This window comes from Plectropomus leopardus, chromosome 9, assembly GCF_026936395.1.
Source record: "Plectropomus leopardus strain MGB_pleo_1.0 chromosome 9, ASM2693639v1, whole genome shotgun sequence".
Lineage (NCBI taxonomy): Eukaryota > Metazoa > Chordata > Actinopteri > Perciformes > Serranidae > Plectropomus > Plectropomus leopardus.
Window position 1 is genome coordinate 15,080,943 of NC_142184.1, and position 20,521 is coordinate 15,101,463.

General features: G+C 35.8%; 1 protein-coding gene across 3 annotated transcripts in view; it reads right to left on the bottom strand.

Annotated features, from left to right (window-relative positions):
• The window catches only part of LOC121947349 (metabotropic glutamate receptor 7-like), a 186,410-nt gene that overhangs the window by 13,107 nt on the left and 152,782 nt on the right, over positions 1–20,521 (bottom strand). The window lies entirely within an intron of this gene.

Consider the following 20,521-nt stretch of genomic DNA (forward strand, 5'->3'; position numbering starts at 1 on the left):
GGCGGAGCGACCGACTTCCGGATTAGTGCCTCGGCTGGTATAAATAAAATGAAATATCAGCTGATATATCTGTCTGCTCTGGTAATTTAAGTCATCGATGACGTACCTTGAAACGAACTCTTAAAACAGTTAAAAAACACACACTTGTTTCCTGAATTTTCATTTACTAAAGCTTCCCTGCCAAGACCTTAGTTGATTAAGTTTGGTGTCAGGGAGTTTAGCTCAGTGAGTAAACAGGTGGTTACTGTACTGGAGATTGCAGGTTCAAAACCCATAGAAGCTGCAAAGAAAAAAAATATTTTTCCAGTCTTAGAAATGTGTAACTCACTCACATCTATTGGCCCATAATGGTCTTTTGTGGTAGAGATTAAAGGTAACCGAATGTGGCCGGGTTTGACCGTGTGTGGCCGAGCGGGTAACTTCCGCCGGCGGAGCGACCGACTTCCGGATTAGCACCTCGGCTAGCTTGAATGGCGGTTTAAAAATTCTAAATTTGCGGCTCTTTTAGACTTTCCAAAGATATCGAACTGGATGGTTTACATCTAGATAGGGACAGAAGACGTTTCGGGGGGGTTTTGACGCTCTCAAAAAATTATTTACTGATTTACAGACATCTCTTTCCCGATGTTAGTCAGTCTTTCTGGGCCAGTGTCATCACGTGACGCAAACTCAAACTCAGACTCAAACGGTGTAATTCCACTTTCGGCCACGCACTTCCTGGGGATGAGATTTAGTGGCGAAAACAAAATATAATATGTTCAGCTATACATGTCTTAATTTGTTCTGCAGTATTACAATCAGTCTCTAAACTGTATGTACCTACAGCCAAATTATATTTTATGGCATAAATAAAATGAAATATTGGCTCATATGTCTGTCCACTCTGCTGCTATAAGTGTCATATGGTGTTGAAACTGAAAATTCAGTATCGGCAGTGACGTCTGTGGAAAAAGTGACTGATACATGAGTCAGGCCAGTACTCCTTGATATAGACAGACGCATCTGCCGGTACTGGTTTTACTTGTTTTGGGACCACGTAACCTGATTTTTTGTCCAAAACGATATATCACTCGACTTAACATGCTTTAATATGTTCTGCAATATCACAATCAATGTCTAAACTATAAATCTATAGCCAAATTCTATTTTATGGCATAAATAAAATAAAATACCAGCTGAGGTAAGATTTGAACCAGCAACCTCTTATGCATGAACCACCTGCCTTACCCACTGAACTAAACTTCCAGACACTTCACAAAATTTTAATGTTCCCTTTAGCTCAGTATTGGCAGTGACATCTGTTGAAAATTTGATTTATATGTAATGGACTCATAATATATGAGTCAGGCCAATAATCGACTAAGTTCTTGGCAGGGAAAATTCAGTATTCAGCATATGAAAACTCAGGAGACAAGGAGACAATTGTATGTGTTTTAACTGTTTATTTAACTGTTCATTGCACGGTATGACATCGATGACTTATATCAGCAGAGCAGACAAATATATCAACCAATTTTTTAATTTATTTATGTCATAAAAGTCAAATGTCACCTGTTCCAGGAAGGACTTGAACCAGCATCCTCTGGCATACTAACCACCTGACATATCCACAGAGCTAAACCTTCAGACACTACAAAAAAATGTCGATACGCCCTTTAGCTCAGTATCGGCAGTGACAATTGTTGAAAACTCAACTGATATATGAGTCAGGCAGATATTTCTTGATTTTGACAGACGCATCTGCTGATACTGGTTTTACCTGTTTAGGGACCACGTCACCTGATTTATCAGCCAAAATGACAAATCACTCAACTTTTCATGCCTTAATATGTTCTGCAGTATCACAATCAGTGTCTAAATAATGAATCTATAGCCAAATGATATTTTATGGCATAAATAAAATAAATTATCAGCTGGAACACAGGTAAGCCTTGAACCAGCAACCTTTGGCACACTAAACACCTGATTTACCCACTGAGCTAAACCTCCAGACACTATACAAAGTTCCAAAGTCCCCTTTAGCTCGGTTTCAGCAGTGACATCTGTTGAAAATTTGACTGATACACGAGTCAGGCTGATAATCAGCTAAGTTTTTGGCAGGGAAAATTCAGTATTCAGTATATGAAAACTGAGGAGACAATAGCATTTTTTTAACTGTTTTAAGTGTTAATTGCAAGGTATGTCATCAGTGACTTATATCAGCAGAGCAGACATATCAGCCAATGTTTTATTTTATTTAAAAGTTAAATGTCACATATTCCAGGTAAGACTTGAACCAGCAACCTCTGGCACACTAACCACCTGCCATTTATCTCAGTATCGGCAGTGAAATCTGTTGAAAATTCAACTGATATATGACTCAGGCCGATAGCTGGAGTGCACCAGAACCCCATCATACGTGGGGGTGTGAGGGCCCTTTAGTCACTGCTTGCAGCTTCAATTCTATGTCTTCTTTAGCCATTTTTTGGCATGTCATAATTTGACATTTTTTGACATACCATACTTGCTATTCTATGTTGTTTTTTTCCCTTTTTTGACATGCCATATTTTGAAATTTTTCAACAAACTCTACTAAATCATTTTCAGAGATATTTTTTGACCGTTTTTGACTGTTTATTCAACATGCTATACTATAACTTGTCTCAGCATGCTATTCCATGTTGTTTTCAGCTTTTTTTTTGACATGTCATATTTTGACATTTTTCGCCAAACTATACTATGTCATTTTCTGAGATATTTTCAACATGCTTTCAAATGATGTTTTTTCAGCATGTTATATTATGACGTGTCTCGACATGCTATTCTCTGTTGTTTAAAGCCCTTTTTTTTGACATGGTATATTTTGATATTTTTCGCCATACTAAACTATGTCGTTTTTCTGGCATTTTTTTCAACATGCTTTAAAATGACGCTTTTGGCAGTTTTTTCAACATGCTATACTATGATGTGTCTTGACATACTTTCCTATGTTGTTTTCAGCCCTTATTTTGACATGTCGTATTTTGACATGTTTTGCCATACTATACTTTGCCATTTTTGGCATTTTCAACACAATGTCGTTTTCTTCCCTTTTTTTGACATAGTAAACATGACATTTCAAACATAGTAAACATGACATCAACTCTAAAGTCGTTTACGGAGATATTTTTGACATGCTTTAAAATGAAGTTTTTGACTGTTTATTCAACATGTTAAACTATGACATATTTTTTTGGAATGCGAGATTTTAATGTTTTTTGACATATGTCATGATATAACATGTCAAAAAAATGGCTGAAAGCAACATGTAAAAACAGTTGAAAACTAGCATAGAATGTTGCAAAAACGGCCAAAATCACCATGATATAACAAGTTGAAAAAGTTACCAAGAAGGCAAGGCTATAGTATGGCAAAAATGTCAAAATATGACAAGTCGTAAAAAAAGCTGAAAATACTTAAATAGAGTGTAAAATAGAATGCCAAAACACCTCATAGCATAGAATGTTGCAAAAATGCCCCAAAACACCATAATAATGCATGTTGAAAAAAAATGACCAAGAAGGCAAGGCTATAGTATGGCAAAAATGTCAAAATATGACAGGTCTCAAAGACAGCTGAAAACCCTTCAAACCAGCGTAAAATAGCGTGTCAAAACACCTCATAGCAAAGAATTGTGCAAAAACGGCCAAAAACACCATAATATTGCATGTTGAAAAAATGACCGAAACGGCAAGGCTATAGTATGGCAAAATTGTCAAAATATGACATATGGCAAAAACAGCTGAAAATACTTCAAAACAGCGTAAAATAGCGTGTCAAAACACCTCATAGCAAAGAATTGTGCAAAAACGGCTAAAAACACCATAATATTGCATGTTGAAAAAATGACCGAAACGGCAAGGCTATAGTATGGCAAAATTGTCAAAATATGACAAGTCGCAAAAACAGCTGAAAATACTTCAAAACAGCGTAAAATAGCGTGCCAAAACACCTCATACCATAGAATGTTGTAAAAACGGCTAAAAACACCATAATAATGCATGTTGAAAAAAATGACAGAGAAGGCAAGGCTATAGTATGGCAAAAATGTCAAAAAAAATGCCAAAACACCTCATGGCAAAGAACTGTGCAAAAACGTCCAAAAACACCATAATATTGCATGTTGAAAAAATGACCAAAACGGCAAGGCTATAGTATGGCAAAAATGTCAGAATTTGACAAGTCGCAAAAACAGCTGAAAATACTTCAAAACAGCGTAAAATAGTGTGCAAAAACACCTCATACCATAGAATGTTGCAAAAACAGCCAAAAACACCATAATAATGCATGTTGAAAAAATGACCGAAATGGCAAGGCTATAGTATGGCAAAAATGTCAAAATATGACAAGTCGTAAAAACAGCTGAAAACACTTCAAAACAGCATTAAATAGCATGCCAAGACACAACATAGCAAAAAATGTTGCAAAAACGTCCAAAAACACCATAATAATGCATGTTGAAAAAATGACCAAAACGGCAAGGCTATAGTATGGCAAAAATGTCAGAATTTGACAAGTAGCAAAAACAGCTGAAAACACTTCAAAACAGCGTAAAATAGTGTGCAAAAACACCTCATACCATAGAATGTTGTAAAAACGGCTATAAATACCATAATAATGCATGTTGAAAAAAATGACCAAGAAGGCAAGGCTATAGTATGGCAAAAATGTCAAAATATGAGAAGTCGCAAAAACAGCTGAAAATACTTCAAAACAGGGTAAAATAGCGTGCCAAAACACCTCATAGCAAAGAATTTTGCAAAAACAGCCAAACACACTATAATAATGCATGTTGAAAAAATGACCGAAACGGCAAGGCTATAGTATGGCAAAAATGTCAAAATATGACAAGTCGCAAAAACAGCTGAAAATACTTCAAAACAGCATAAAATAACGTGCCAAAACACCTCATAGCAAAGAACTGTGCAAAAACGTCCAAAAACACCATAATATTGCATGTTGAAAAAATGACCAAAACGGCAAGGCTATAGTATGGCAAAAATGTCAGAATTTGACAAGTCGCAAAAACAGCTGAAAACACTTCAAAACAGCGTAAAATAGCGTGCCCAAAAACCTCATAGCACAGAATTTTGCAGAAACGGCCAAACACACCATAATAATGCATGTTGAAAAAAATGACCAAGAAGGCAAGGTTATAGTATGGCAAAAATGTCAAAATATGAGAAGTCGCAAAAACAGCTGAAAATACTTCAAAACAGGGTAAAATAGCGTGCCAAAACACCTCATAGCAAAGAATTTTGCAAAAACAGCCAAACACACTATAATAATGCATGTTGAAAAAAAGGCCGAAACGGCAAGGCTATAGTATGGCAAAAATGTCAAAATATGACAAGTCGTAAAAACAGCTGAAAACACTTCAAAACAGCGTAAAATAGCGTGCCCAAACACCTCATAGCAAAGAACTGTGCAAAAACAACCAAAAACATCATAATAATGCATGTTGAAAAAAATGACCAAGAAGGCAAGGCTATAGTATGGCAAAAATGTCAAAATATGACATATGGCAAAAACAGATGAAAATACTTCAAAACAGCGTAAAATAACGTGCCAAAACACCTCATACCATAGAATGTTGTAAAAATGGCTAAAAACACCATAATACTGCATGTTGAAAAAAATGACCAAGAAGGCAAGGCTATAGAATGGCAAAAATGTCAAAATGTGACAAGTCGTAAAAACAGCTGAAAACACTTCAAAACAGCGTAAAATAGCGTGCCCAAACACCTCATAGCAAAGAACTGTGCAAAAACAACCAAAAACATCATAATAATGCATGTTGAAAAAAATGACCAAGAAGGCAAGGCTATAGTATGGCAAAAATGTCAAAATGTGACAAGTCGCAAAAACAGGTGAAAATACTTCAAAACGGGGTAAAATAGCGTGCCCAAACACCTCATAGCATAGAATTTTGCAAAAACGGCCAAACACACCATAATAATGCATGTTGAAAAAATGACCAAGAAGGCAAGGCTATAGTATGGCAAAAATGTCAAAATATGACAAGTCGTAAAAACAGCTGAAAACACTTCGAAACAGCATTAAATAGCATGCCAAGACACGACATAGCAAAAAATGTTGCAAAAACGGCCAAAAACACCATAATATTGCATGCTGAAAAAAATGACCAAGAAGGCAAGGCTATAGTATGGCAATAATGTCAAAATATGACATGTCTCAAAAACAGCTGAAAACACTTCAAAACAGCGTAAAATAGCGTGCCCAAACACCTCATAGCACAGAATTTTGCAAAAACGGCCAAACACACCATAATAATGCATGTTGAAAAAATGACCAAGAAGGCAAGGCTATAGTATGGCAAAAATGTCAAAATATGACCGGTCTCAAAACAGCTGAAAATACTTCAAAACAGGGTAAAATAGCGTGCCAAAACACCTCATAGCAAAGAATTTTGCAAAAACGGCCAAAAACACCATAATAATGCATGTTGAAAAAATGACCAAGAAGGCAAGGCTATAGTATGGCAAAAATGTCAAAATATGACAAGTTGTAAAAACAGCTGAAAACACTTCAAAACAGCGTTAAATAGCATGCCAAGACACAACATAGCAAAAAATGTTGCAAAAACGTCCAAAAACACCATAATATTGCATGTTGAAAAAATGACCAAAACGGCAAGGCTATAGTATGGCAAAAATGTCAAAATATGACCGGTCTCAAAAACAGCTGAAAACACTTCAAAACAGCGTAAAATAGCGTGCCCAAACACCTCATAGCAAAGAACTGTGCAAAAACGGCCAAAAACACCATAATAATGTATGTTGAAAAAAATGACCAAGAAGGCAAGGCTATAGTATGGCAAAAATGTCAAAATGTGACAAGTCGCAAAAACAGCTGAAAATACTTCAAAACAGCGTAAAATAACGTGGCAAAACACCTCATAGCAAAGAACTGTGCAAAAACGGCCAAAAACACCATAATAATGCATGTTGAAAAAAATGACCAAGAAGGCAAGGCTATAGTATGGCAAAATGTCAAAATATGACATGTTTAAAAAACAGCTGAAAACACTTCAAAACAGCATTAAATAGAATGCCAAGACACACCATAGCAAAGAATGTTGCAAAAACGTCCAAAAACACCATAATAATGCATGTTGAAAAAACGACCGAAAAGGCAAGGCTATAGTATGGCAAAAATGTCAAAATATGACAAGTCGTAAAAACAGCTGAAAACACTTCGAAACAGCATTAAATAGCATGCCAAGGCACGACATAGCAAAAAATGTTGCAAAAACGGCCAAAAACACCATAATATTGCATGCTGAAAAAAATGACCAAGAAGGCAAGGCTATAGTATGGCAAAAATGTCAAAATATGACAAGTCGTAAAAACAGCTGAAAACACTTCGAAACAGCATTAAATAGCATGCCAAGGCACGACATAGCAAAAAATGTTGCAAAAACGGCCAAAAACACCATAATATTGCATGCTGAAAAAAATGACCAAGAAGGCAAGGTTATAGTATGGCAAAAATGTCAAAATATGAGAAGTCGCAAAAACAGCTGAAAATACTTCAAAACAGGGTAAAATAGCGTGTCAAAACACCTCATAGCAAAGAATTTTGCAAAAACAGCCAAACACACTATAATAATGCATGTTGAAAAAAGGCAGAAACGGCAAGGCTATAGTATGGCAAAAATGTCAAAATGTGACAAGTCGTAAAAACAGCTGAAAACACTTCAAAACAGCGTAAAATAGCGTGCCCAAACACCTCATAGCAAAGAACTGTGCAAAAACGACCAAAAACATCATAATAATGCATGTTGAAAAAAATGACCAAGAAGGCAAGGCTATAGTATGGCAAAAATGTCAAAATATGACATATGGCAAAAACAGATGAAAATACTTCAAAACAGCGTAAAATAACGTGCCAAAACACCTCATACCATAGAATGTTGTAAAAATGGCTAAAAACACCATAATACTGCATGTTGAAAAAAATGACCAAGAAGGCAAGGCTATAGTATGGCAAAAATGTCAAAATGTGACAAGTCGTAAAAACAGCTGAAAACACTTCAAAACAGCGTAAAATAGCGTGCCCAAACACCTCATAGCAAAGAACTGTGCAAAAACAACCAAAAACATCATAATAATGCATGTTGAAAAAAATGACCAAGAAGGCAAGGCTATAGTATGGCAAAAATGTCAAAATGTGACAAGTCGCAAAAACAGCTGAAAATACTTCAAAACGGGGTAAAATAGCGTGCCAAAACACCTCATAGCATAGAATTTTGCAAAAACAATAAACACACCATAATAATGCATGTTGAAAAAATGACCAAGAAGGCAAGGCTATAGTATGGCAAAATGTCAAAATATGACAAGTCGTAAAACAGCTGAAAACACTTCAAAACAGCATTAAATAGCATGCCAAGGCACGACATAGCAAAAAATGTTGCAAAAACGGCCAAAAACACCATAATATTGCATGCTGAAAAAAATGACCAAGAAGGCAAGGCTATAGTATGGCAATAATGTCAAAATATGACATGTCTCAAAAACAGCTGAAAACACTTCAAAACAGCGTAAAATAGCGTGCCCAAACACCTCATAGCACAGAATTTTGCAAAAACGGCCAAACACACCATAATAACGCATGTTGAAAAAATGACCAAGAAGGCAAGGCTATAGTATGGCAAAAATGTCAAAATATGACCGGTCTCAAAAACAGCTGAAAATACTTCAAAACAGGGTAAAATAGCGTGCCAAAACACCTCATAGCAAAGAATTTTGCAAAAACGGCCAAAAACACCATAATATTGCATGTTGAAAAAATGACCAAAACGGCAAGGCTATAGTATGGCAAAAATGTCAAAATATGACCGGTCTCAAAAACAGCTGAAAATACTTCAAAACAGCGTAAAATAACATGGCAAAACACCTCATAGCAAAGAACTGTGCAAAAACGGCCAAAAACACCATAATAATGTATGTTGAAAAAAATGACCAAGAAGGCAAGGCTATAGTATGGCAAAAATGTCAAAATATGACATATGGCAAAAACAGATGAAAATACTTCAAAACAGCGTAAAATAACGTGCCAAAACACCTCATACCATAGAATGTTGTAAAAATGGCTAAAAACACCATAATACTGCATGTTGAAAAAAATGACCAAGAAGGCAAGGCTATAGTATGGCAAAAATGTCAAAATATGACATATGGCAAAAACAGATGAAAATACTTCAAAACAGCGTAAAATAACGTGCCAAAACACCTCATACCATAGAATGTTGTAAAAATGGCTAAAAACACCATAATACTGCATGTTGAAAAAAATGACCAAGAAGGCAAGGCTATAGTATGGCAAAAATGTCAAAATGTGACAAGTCGAAAAAACAGCTGAAAACACTTCAAAACAGCGTAAAATAGCGTGCCCAAACACCTCATAGCAAAGAACTGTGCAAAAACAACCAAAAACATCACAATAATGCATGTTGAAAAAAATGACCAAGAAGGCAAGGCTATAGTATGGCAAAAATGTCAAAATATGACCGGTCTCAAAAACAGCTGAAAATACTTCAAAACAGGGTAAAATAGCGTGCCAAAACACCTCATAGCAAAGAATTTTGCAAAAACGGCCAAAAACACCATAATAATGCATGTTGAAAAAATGACCAAGAAGGCAAGGCTATAGTATGGCAAAAATGTCAAAATATGACAAGTTGTAAAAACAGCTGAAAACACTTCAAAACAGCGTTAAATAGCATGCCAAGACACAACATAGCAAAAAATGTTGCAAAAACGTCCAAAAACACCATAATATTGCATGTTGAAAAAATGACCAAAACGGCAAGGCTATAGTATGGCAAAAATGTCAAAATATGACCGGTCTCAAAAACAGCTGAAAACACTTCAAAACAGCGTAAAATAGCGTGCCCAAACACCTCATAGCAAAGAACTGTGCAAAAACGGCCAAAAACACCATAATAATGTATGTTGAAAAAAATGACCAAGAAGGCAAGGCTATAGTATGGCAAAAATGTCAAAATGTGACAAGTCGCAAAAACAGCTGAAAATACTTCAAAACAGCGTAAAATAACGTGGCAAAACACCTCATAGCAAAGAACTGTGCAAAAACGGCCAAAAACACCATAATAATGCATGTTGAAAAAAATGACCAAGAAGGCAAGGCTATAGTATGGCAAAAATGTCAAAATATGACATGTTTAAAAAACAGCTGAAAACACTTCAAAACAGCATTAAATAGCATGCCAAGACACACCATAGCAAAGAATGTTGCAAAAACGGCCAAAAACACCATAATATTGCATGCTGAAAAAAATGACCAAGAAGGCAAGGCTATAGTATGGCAAAAATGTCAAAATATGACAAGTCGTAAAAACAGCTGAAAACACTTCGAAACAGCATTAAATAGTATGCCAAGGCACGACATAGCAAAAAATGTTGCAAAAACGGCCAAAAACACCATAATATTGCATGCTGAAAAAAATGACCAAGAAGGCAAGGCTATAGTATGGCAATAATGTCAAAATATGACATGTCTCAAAAACAGCTGAAAACACTTCAAAACAGCGTAAAATAGCGTGCCCAAACACCTCATAGCACAGAATTTTGCAAAAACGGCCAAACACACCATAATAACGCATGTTGAAAAAATGACCAAGAAGGCAAGGCTATAGTATGGCAAAAATGTCAAAATATGACCGGTCTCAAAAACAGCTGAAAATACTTCAAAACAGGGTAAAATAGCGTGCCAAAACACCTCATAGCAAAGAATTTTGCAAAAACGGCCAAAAACACCATAATATTGCATGTTGAAAAAATGACCAAAACGGCAAGGCTATAGTATGGCAAAAATGTCAAAATATGACCGGTCTCAAAAACAGCTGAAAATACTTCAAAACAGCGTAAAATAACATGGCAAAACACCTCATAGCAAAGAACTGTGCAAAAACGGCCAAAAACACCATAATAATGTATGTTGAAAAAAATGACCAAGAAGGCAAGGCTATAGTATGGCAAAAATGTCAAAATGTGACAAGTCGCAAAAACAGCTGAAAATACTTCAAAACAGCGTAAAATAATGTGGCAAAACACCTCATAGCAAAGAACTGTGCAAAAACGGCCAAAAACAACATAATAATGTATGTTGAAAAAAATGACCAAGAAGGCAAGGCTATAGTATGGCAAAAATGTCAAAATATGAGAAGTCGCAAAAACAGCTGAAAATACTTCAAAACAGGGTAAAATAGCGTGCCAAAACACCTCATAGCAAAGAATTTTGCAAAAACAGCCAAACACACTATAATAATGCATGTTGAAAAAATGACCGAAACGGCAAGGCTATAGTATGGCAAAAATGTCAAAATATGACAAGTCGTAAAAACAGCTGAAAACACTTCAAAACAGCGTAAAATAGCGTGCCCAAACACCTCATAGCAAAGAACTGTGCAAAAACAACCAAAAACATCATAATAATGCATGTTGAAAAAAATGACCAAGAAGGCAAGGCTATAGTATGGCAATAATGTCAAAATATGACAAGTCGTAAAAACAGCTGAAAACACTTCAAAACAGCGTTAAATAGCATGCCAAGACACAACATAGCAAAAAATGTTGCAAAAACGTCCAAAAACACCATAATATTGCATGTTGAAAAAATGACCAAAACGGCAAGGCTATAGTATGGCAAAAATGTCAAAATATGACCGGTCTCAAAAACAGCTGAAAACACTTCAAAACAGCGTAAAATAGCGTGCCCAAACACCTCATAGCAAAGAACTGTGCAAAAACGGCCAAAAACACCATAATAATGTATGTTGAAAAAAATGACCAAGAAGGCAAGGCTATAGTATGGCAAAAATGTCAAAATGTGACAAGTCGCAAAAACAGCTGAAAATACTTCAAAACAGCGTAAAATAACGTGGCAAAACACCTCATAGCAAAGAACTGTGCAAAAACGGCCAAAAACACCATAATAATGTATGTTGAAAAAAATGACCAAGAAGGCAAGGCTATAGTATGGCAAAAATGTCAAAATATGACATGTTTAAAAAACAGCTGAAAACACTTCAAAACAGCATTAAATAGAATGCCAAGACACACCATAGCAAAGAATGTTGCAAAAACGTCCAAAAACACCATAATAATGCATGTTGAAAAAACGACCGAAAAGGCAAGGCTATAGTATGGCAAAAATGTCAAAATATGACATGTCCCAAAAACAGCTGAAAACACTTCAAAACAGCATTAAATAGAATGCCAAGACACACCATAGCAAAGAATGTTGCAAAAACGGCCAAAAACACCATAATATTGCATGCTGAAAAAAATGACCAAGAAGGCAAGGCTATAGTATGGCAATAATGTCAAAATATGACATGTCTCAAAAACAGCTGAAAACACTTCAAAACAGCGTAAAATAGCGTGCCCAAACACCTCATAGCACAGAATTTTGCAAAAACGGCCAAACACACCATAATATTGCATGTTGAAAAAATGACCAAAACGGCAAGGCTATAGTATGGCAAAAATGTCAAAATATGACCGGTCTCAAAAACAGCTGAAAATACTTCAAAACAGCGTAAAATAACGTGGCAAAACACCTCATAGCAAAGAACTGTAAAAAAACGGCCAAAAACAACATAATAATGTATGTTGAAAAAAATGACCAAGAAGGCAAGGCTATAGTATGGCAAAAATGTCAAAATATGAGAAGTCGCAAAAACAGCTGAAAATACTTCAAAACAGGGTAAAATAGCGTGCCAAAACACCTCATAGCAAAGAATTTTGCAAAAACAGCCAAACACACTATAATAATGCATGTTGAAAAAATGACCGAAACGGCAAGGCTATAGTATGGCAAAAATGTCAAAATATGACAAGTCGTAAAAACAGCTGAAAACACTTCAAAACAGCGTAAAATAGCGTGCCCAAACACCTCATAGCAAAGAACTGTGCAAAAACGACCAAAAACATCATAATAATGCATGTTGAAAAAAATGACCAAGAAGGCAAGGCTATAGTATGGCAAAAATGTCCAAATATGACAAGTCGCAAAAACAGCTGAAAATACTTCAAAACAGGGTAAAATAGCGTGCCAAAACACCTCATAGCAAAGAATTTTGCAAAAACAGCCAAACACACTATAATAATGCATGTTGAAAAATGACCAAAGCAAAGGCTATAGTATGGCAAAAATGTCAAAATATGACAAGTCGCAAAAACAGCTGAAAATACTTCAAAACAGCATAAAATAACGTGCCAAAACACCTCATAGCAAAGAACTGTGCAAAAACGTCCAAAAACATCATAATAATGCATGTTGAAAAAAATGACCAAGAAGGCAAGGCTATAGTATGGCAAAAATGTCAGAATTTGACAAGTCGCAAAAACAGCTGAAAACACTTCAAAACAGCGTAAAATAGCGTGCCCAAACACCTCATAGCACAGAATTTTGCAGAAACGGCCAAACACACCATAATAATGCATGTTGAAAAAAATGACCAAGAAGGCAAGGTTATAGTATGGCAAAAATGTCAAAATATGAGAAGTCACAAAAACAGCTGAAAATACTTCAAAACAGCGTAAAATAGCGTGCCCAAACACCTCATAGCACAGAATTTTGCAGAAACGGCCAAACACACCATAATAATGCATGTTGAAAAAAATGACCAAGAAGGCAAGGCTATAGTATGGCAAAAATGTCAAAATATGAGAAGTCGCAAAAACAGCTGAAAATACTTAAAAACAGGGTAAAATAGCGTGCCAAAACACCTCATAGCAAAGAATTTTGCAAAAACAACCAAACACACTATAATAATGCATGTTGAAAAAAAAGGCTGAAACGGCAAGGCTATAGTATGGCAAAAATGTCAAAATATGAGAAGTCGTAAAAACAGCTGAAAACACTTCAAAACAGCGTAAAATAGCGTGCCCAAACACCTCATAGCAAAGAACTGTGCAAAAACAGCCAAAAACATCATAATAATGCATGTTGAAAAAAATGACCAAGAAGGCAAGGCTATAGTATGGCAAAAATGTCAAAATGTGACAAGTCGCAAAAACAGCTGAAAATACTTCAAAACAGCATAAAATAACGTGCCAAAACACCTCATAGCAAAGAACTGTGCAAAAACGTCCAAAAACACCATAATATTGCATGTTGAAAAAATGACCAAAACGGCAAGGCTATAGTATGGCAAAAATGTCAGAATTTGACAAGTCGCAAAAACAGCTGAAAACACTTCAAAACAGCGTAAAATAGCGTGCCCAAACACCTCATAGCACAGAATTTTGCAGAAACGGCCAAACACACCATAATAATGCATGTTGAAAAAAATGACCAAGAAGGCAAGGCTATAGTATGGCAAAAATGTCAAAATATGAGAAGTCGCAAAAACAGCTGAAAATACTTCAAAACAGGGTAAAATAGCGTGCCCAAACACCTCATAGCAAAGAATTTTGCAAAAACAACCAAACACACTATAATAATGCATGTTGAAAAAAAAGGCTGAAACGGCAAGGCTATAGTATGGCAAAAATGTCAAAATATGACAAGTCGTAAAAACAGCTGAAAACACTTCAAAACAGCGTAAAATAGCGTGCCCAAACACCTCATAGCAAAGAACTGTGCAAAAACAACCAAAAACATCATAATAATGCATGTTGAAAAAAATGACCAAGAAGGCAAGGCTATAGTATGGCAAAAATGTCAAAATATGACATATGGCAAAAACAGCTGAAAATACTTCAAAACAGCGTAAAATAACGTGCCAAAACACCTCATAGCAAAGAACTGTGCAAAAACGTCCAAAAACACCATAATATTGCATGTTGAAAAAATGACCAAAACGGCAAGGCTATAGTATGGCAAAAATGTCAGAATTTGACAAGTCGCAAAAACAGCTGAAAATACTTCAAAACAGCGTAAAATAGTGTGCAAAAACACCTCATACCATAGAATGTTGCAAAAACAGCCAAAAACACCATAATAATGCATGTTGAAAAAATGACTAAAAAAGGCAAGGCTATAGTATGGCAAAAATGTCAAAATACGACATGTCTGAAAAACAGCTGAAAACACTTCAAAACAGCGTAAAATAGCGTGCCCAAACACCACATAGCACAGAATTGTGCAAAAACGGCCAAAAACACCATAATAATGCATGTTGAAAAAATGACCAAGAAGGCAAGGCTATAGTATGGCAAAAATGTCAAAATGTGACAAGTCGCAAAAACAGCTGAAAATACTTCAAAACAGCGTAAAATAGCGTGCCAAAACACCTCATACCATAGAATGTTGTAAAAATGGCTAAAAACACCATAATACTGCATGTTGAAAAAAATGACCAAGAAGGCAAGGCTATAGTATGGCAAAAATGTCAAAATGTGACAAGTCGCGAAAACAGCTGAAAACACTTCAAAACAGCGTAAAATAGCGTGCCCAAACACCTCATAGCAAAGAACTGTGCAAAAACGGCCAAAAACACAATAATAACGCATGTTGAAAAAAATGACCAAGAAGGCAAGGCTATAGTATGGCAAAAATGTCAAAATATTACATGTTTAAAAAACAGCTGAAAACACTTCAAAACAGCGTAAAATAGCGTGCCAAAACACCTCATAGCAAAGAATTGTGCAAAAACGGCCAAAAACACCATAATAATGCATGTTGAAAAAATGACCAAGAAGGCAAGGCTATAGTATGGCAAAAATGTCAAAATGTGACAAGTCGCAAAAACAGCTGAAAATACTTCAAAACAGCGTAAAATAGCGTGCCAAAACACCTCATAGCAAAGAACTGTGCAAAAACGGCCAAAAACACCATAATAATGCATGTTGAAAAAATGACCAAGAAGGCAAGGCTATAGTATGGCAAAAATGTCAAAATATGACAAGTCGCAAAAACAGTCAAAATTACTTTAAAACAGCAACTTGTATTATTTTTATTATTATTGTTAGTATTATTATTCTTCGGTTGTTTTGCTGTTTTTACGGTTTTGCTGTTTCTTCCTATCTCTGTCTTGTAGTGCAGATCTTGTGTGCTGTGATGCAGACTGGATGGAGCTCATCATTCGGCTCGGCTCATGGTTGGCTGAAGACTGACAGCGGAAATTTTGAAAGGAAGATGCGCGTGAGCTGTCAGCCTGCCACCTTCTTCCTGTTTCCCAACGCGATTGCCGTTAATTTGGAGTGTGTGTGCCTTCTGAGATTCTGTAAAATGTTGTAAACTGTTGTTTTCACAGTCCAACTTTGTCGTAAGGGAGAGTGCACATTTGTTTTCACCAGTTTTCTCCCGATTTTCTGTGTAGGGAGTTAGGTCTGATGTCTGTTATTTGTTTTTTTTTAGTTAAGTTGAGTCAGTGTTTGAAAATATAAGCTGTGTTTGTTTATTGTGTTAAGCCCCTCCTTGATGCATATTTAATGGTTGGGTGACATTAAAAAAGAATTTCAAGGACTGTAATTTCATTTTCTGGGTCATCATTTGGGAGAAAGGAAGGAGATGGTCAATTGGTGTTACACCTGGTATCCCCTAGGCCAGGCATAACATAAGTTGTCCCAAAAACAGCGGAAAACAAAGACACACCATAGCAAAGAATGGAGCAAAAATGGCCAAAAACACCGTATTTATGCATGTTGAAAAAATGACTGAAAAGGCAAGGCTATAGTATGGCAAAAATGTCAAAATGTGACATATCTCAAAAACAGCTGAAAATACTTAAAAACAGTGTAAAATAGAATGTCAAAACACCTCATAGCATAGAATTTTGCAAAAACGGCCAAACACACCATAATAATGCATGTTGAAAAAATGACTGAAAAGGCAAGGCTATAGTATGGCAAAAATGTCAAAATATGACATGTCTCAAAAACAGCTGAAAACACTTCAAAACAACGTAAAATAGCGTGCCCAAACGCCTCATAGCAAAGAATTTTGCAAAAACGGCCAAAAACACCATGATAATGCATGTTGAAAAAAATGACCAAGAAGGCAAGGCTATAGTATGGCAAAAATGTCAAAATATGACAAGTCGCAAAAACAGCTGAAAATACTTCAGAACAACATGAAATAGCGTGCCAAAACACCTCATACCATAGAATGTTGTAAAAACGGCCAAAAACACCATAATAATGCATGTTGAAAAAAATGACCAAGAAGGCAAGGCTATAGTATGGCAAAAATGTCAAAATATGACATGTCTCAGAAACAGCTGAAAACACTTCAAAACAACGTAAAATAGCGTGCCCAAACACCACATAGCACAGAATTGTGCAAAAACGGCCAAAAACACCATAATAATGCATGTTGTAAAAATGACCAAGAAGGCAAGGCTATAGTATGGCAAAAATGTCAAAATGTGACAAGTCGCAAAAACAGCTGAAAATACTTCAAAACAGCGTAAAATAGCGTGCCAAAACACCTCATAGCAAAGAACTGTGCAAAAACGGCCAAAAACACCATAATAATGCATGTTGAAAAAAATGACCAAGAAGGCAAGGCTATAGTATGGCAAAAATGTCAATATATGACATGTTTAAAAAACAGCTGAAAACACTTCAAAACAGCATTAAATAGAATGCCAAGACACACCATAGCAAAGAATGTTGCAAAAACGTCCAAAAACACCATAATAATGCATGTTGAAAAAAATGACCAAAACGGCAAGGCTATAGTATGGCAAAAATGTCAAAATATGACAAGTCGCAAAAACAGCTGAAAATACTTCAAAACAGCGTAAAATAGCGTGCCCAAACACCTCATAGCACAGAATTTTGCAAAAACGGCCAAAAACACCATAATAATGCATGTTGAAAAAATGACAGAAAAGGCAAGGCTATAGTATGGCAAAAATGTCAAAATATGACCTGTCCCAAAAACAGCTGAAAATACTTCAAAACAGGGTAAAATAGCGTGCCAAAACACCTCATAGCATAGAATTGTGCAAAAAAACGGCCAAAAACACCATAATAACGCATGTTGAAAAAAATGACCAAGAAGGCAAGGCTATAGTATGGCAAAAATGTCAAAATATGACATGTCCCAAAAACAGCTGAAAACACTTCAAAACAACGTAAAATAGCGTGCCCAAACTCCTCATAGCACAGAATTTTGCAAAAACGGCCAAAAACACCATGATAATGCATGTTGAAAAAAATGACCAAGAAGGCAAGGCTATAGTATGGCAAAAATGTCAAAATATGACAAGTCGCAAAAAGAGCTGAAAATACTTCAGAACAACATGAAATAGCGTGCCAAAACGCCTCATACCATAGAATGTTGTAAAAACGGCCAAAAACACCATAATAATGCATGTTGAAAAAAATGACCAAGAAGGCAAGGCTATAGTATGGCAAAAATGTCAAAATATTACATGTCCCAAAAACAGCTGAAAACACTGCAAGACAGCGTAAAATAGCGTGCCCAAACACCTCATAGCACAGAATTGTGCAAAAACGGCCAAACACACCATAATAATGCATGTTGAAAAAATGACTGAAAAGGCAAGGCTATAGTATGGCAAAAATGTCAAAATATGACATGTCTCAAAAACAGCTGAAAATACTTCGAAACAGCGTAAAATAGCGTGCCAAAACACCTCATAGCAAAGAACTGTGCAAAAACGGCCAAAAACACCATAATAATGCATGTTGAAAAAAATGACCAAGAAGGCAAGGCTATAGTATGGCAAAAATGTCAAAATATGACATGTTTAAAAAACAGCTGAAAACACTTCAAAACAGCATTAAATAGAATGCCAAGACACACCATAGCAAAGAATTTTGCAAAAACGTCCAAAAACACCATAATAATGCATGTTGAAAAAAATGACCAAGAAGGCAAGGCTATAGTATGGCAAAAATGTCAAAATATGACCTGTCTCAAAAACAGCTGAAAACACTTCAAAACAGGGTAAAATAGCGTGCCCAAACACCTCATAGCACAGAATTTTGCAGAAACGGCCAAAAACACCATAATAATGCATGTTGAAAAAATGACCAAGAAGGCAAGGCTATAGTATGGCAAAAATGTCAAAATGTGACAAGTCGCAAAAACAGCTGAAAATACTTCAAAACAGCATAAAATAGCGTGCCAAAACACCTCATAGCAAAGAACTGTGCAAAAACAATAAAAACACCATAATAATGCATGTTCAAAAAATGACCAAGAAGGCAAGGCTATAGTATGGCAAAAATGTCAAAATATGACATGTTTAAAAAACAGCTGAAAACACTTCAAAACAGCATTAAATAGAATGCCAAGACACACCATAGCAAAGAATGTTGCAAAAACGTCCAAAAACACCATAATAATGCATGTTGAAAAAATGACCAAGAAGGCAAGGCTATAGTATGGCAAAAATGTCAAAATATGACCTGTCTCAAAAACAGCTGAAAACACTTCAAAACAGCGTAAAATAGCGTGCCCAAACACCTCATAGCACAGAATTTTGCAGAAACGGCCAAAAACACCATAATAATGCATGTTGAAAAAAATGACCAAGAAGGCAAGGCTATAGTATGGCAAAAATGTCAAAATATGACCTGTCTCAAAAACAGCTGAAAACACTTCAAAACAACGTAAAATAGCGTGCCCAAACGCCTCATAGCACAGAATTTTGCAAAACGCCAAAAACACCATGATAATGCATGTTGAAAAAATGACCAAGAAGGCAAGGCTATAGTATGGCAAAATGTCAAAATATGACATGTTTAAAAAACAGCTGAAAACACTTCAAAACAGCATTAAATAGAATGCCAAGACACACCATAGCAAAGAATGTTGCAAAAACGTCCAAACACACCATAATAATGCATGTTGAAAAAAATGACCAAGAAGGCAAGGCTATAGTATGGCAAAAATGTCAAAATATGACCTGTCTCAAAAACAGCTGAAAACACTTCAAAACAGCGTAAAATAGCGTGCCCAAACACCTCATAGCACAGAATTTTGCAGAAACGGCCAAAAACACCATAATAATGCATGTTGAAAAAATGACCAAGAAGGCAAGGCTATAGTATGGCAAAAATGTCAAAATGTGACAAGTCATAAAAACAGCTGAAAATACTTCAAAACAGCATAAAATAGCGTGCCAAAACACCTCATAGCAAAGAACTGTGCAAAAACAGCCAAAAACACCATAATAATGCATGTTGAAAAAAATGACCAAGAAGGCAAGGCTATAGTATGGCAAAAATGTCAAAATATGACATGTCCCAAAAACAGCTGAAAACACTTCAAAACAGCATTAAATAGAATGCCAAGACACACCATAGCAAAGAATGTTGCAAAAACGTCCAAAAACACCATAATAATGCATGTTGAAAAAAATGACCAAAACGGCAAGGCTATAGTATGGCAAAATGTCAAAATATGACCTGTCTCAAAACAGCTGAAAACACTTCAAAACAGCATAAAATAGCGTGCCCAAACACCTCATAGCACAGAATTTTGCAGAAACGGCCAAAAACACCATAATAATGCATGTTGAAAAAAA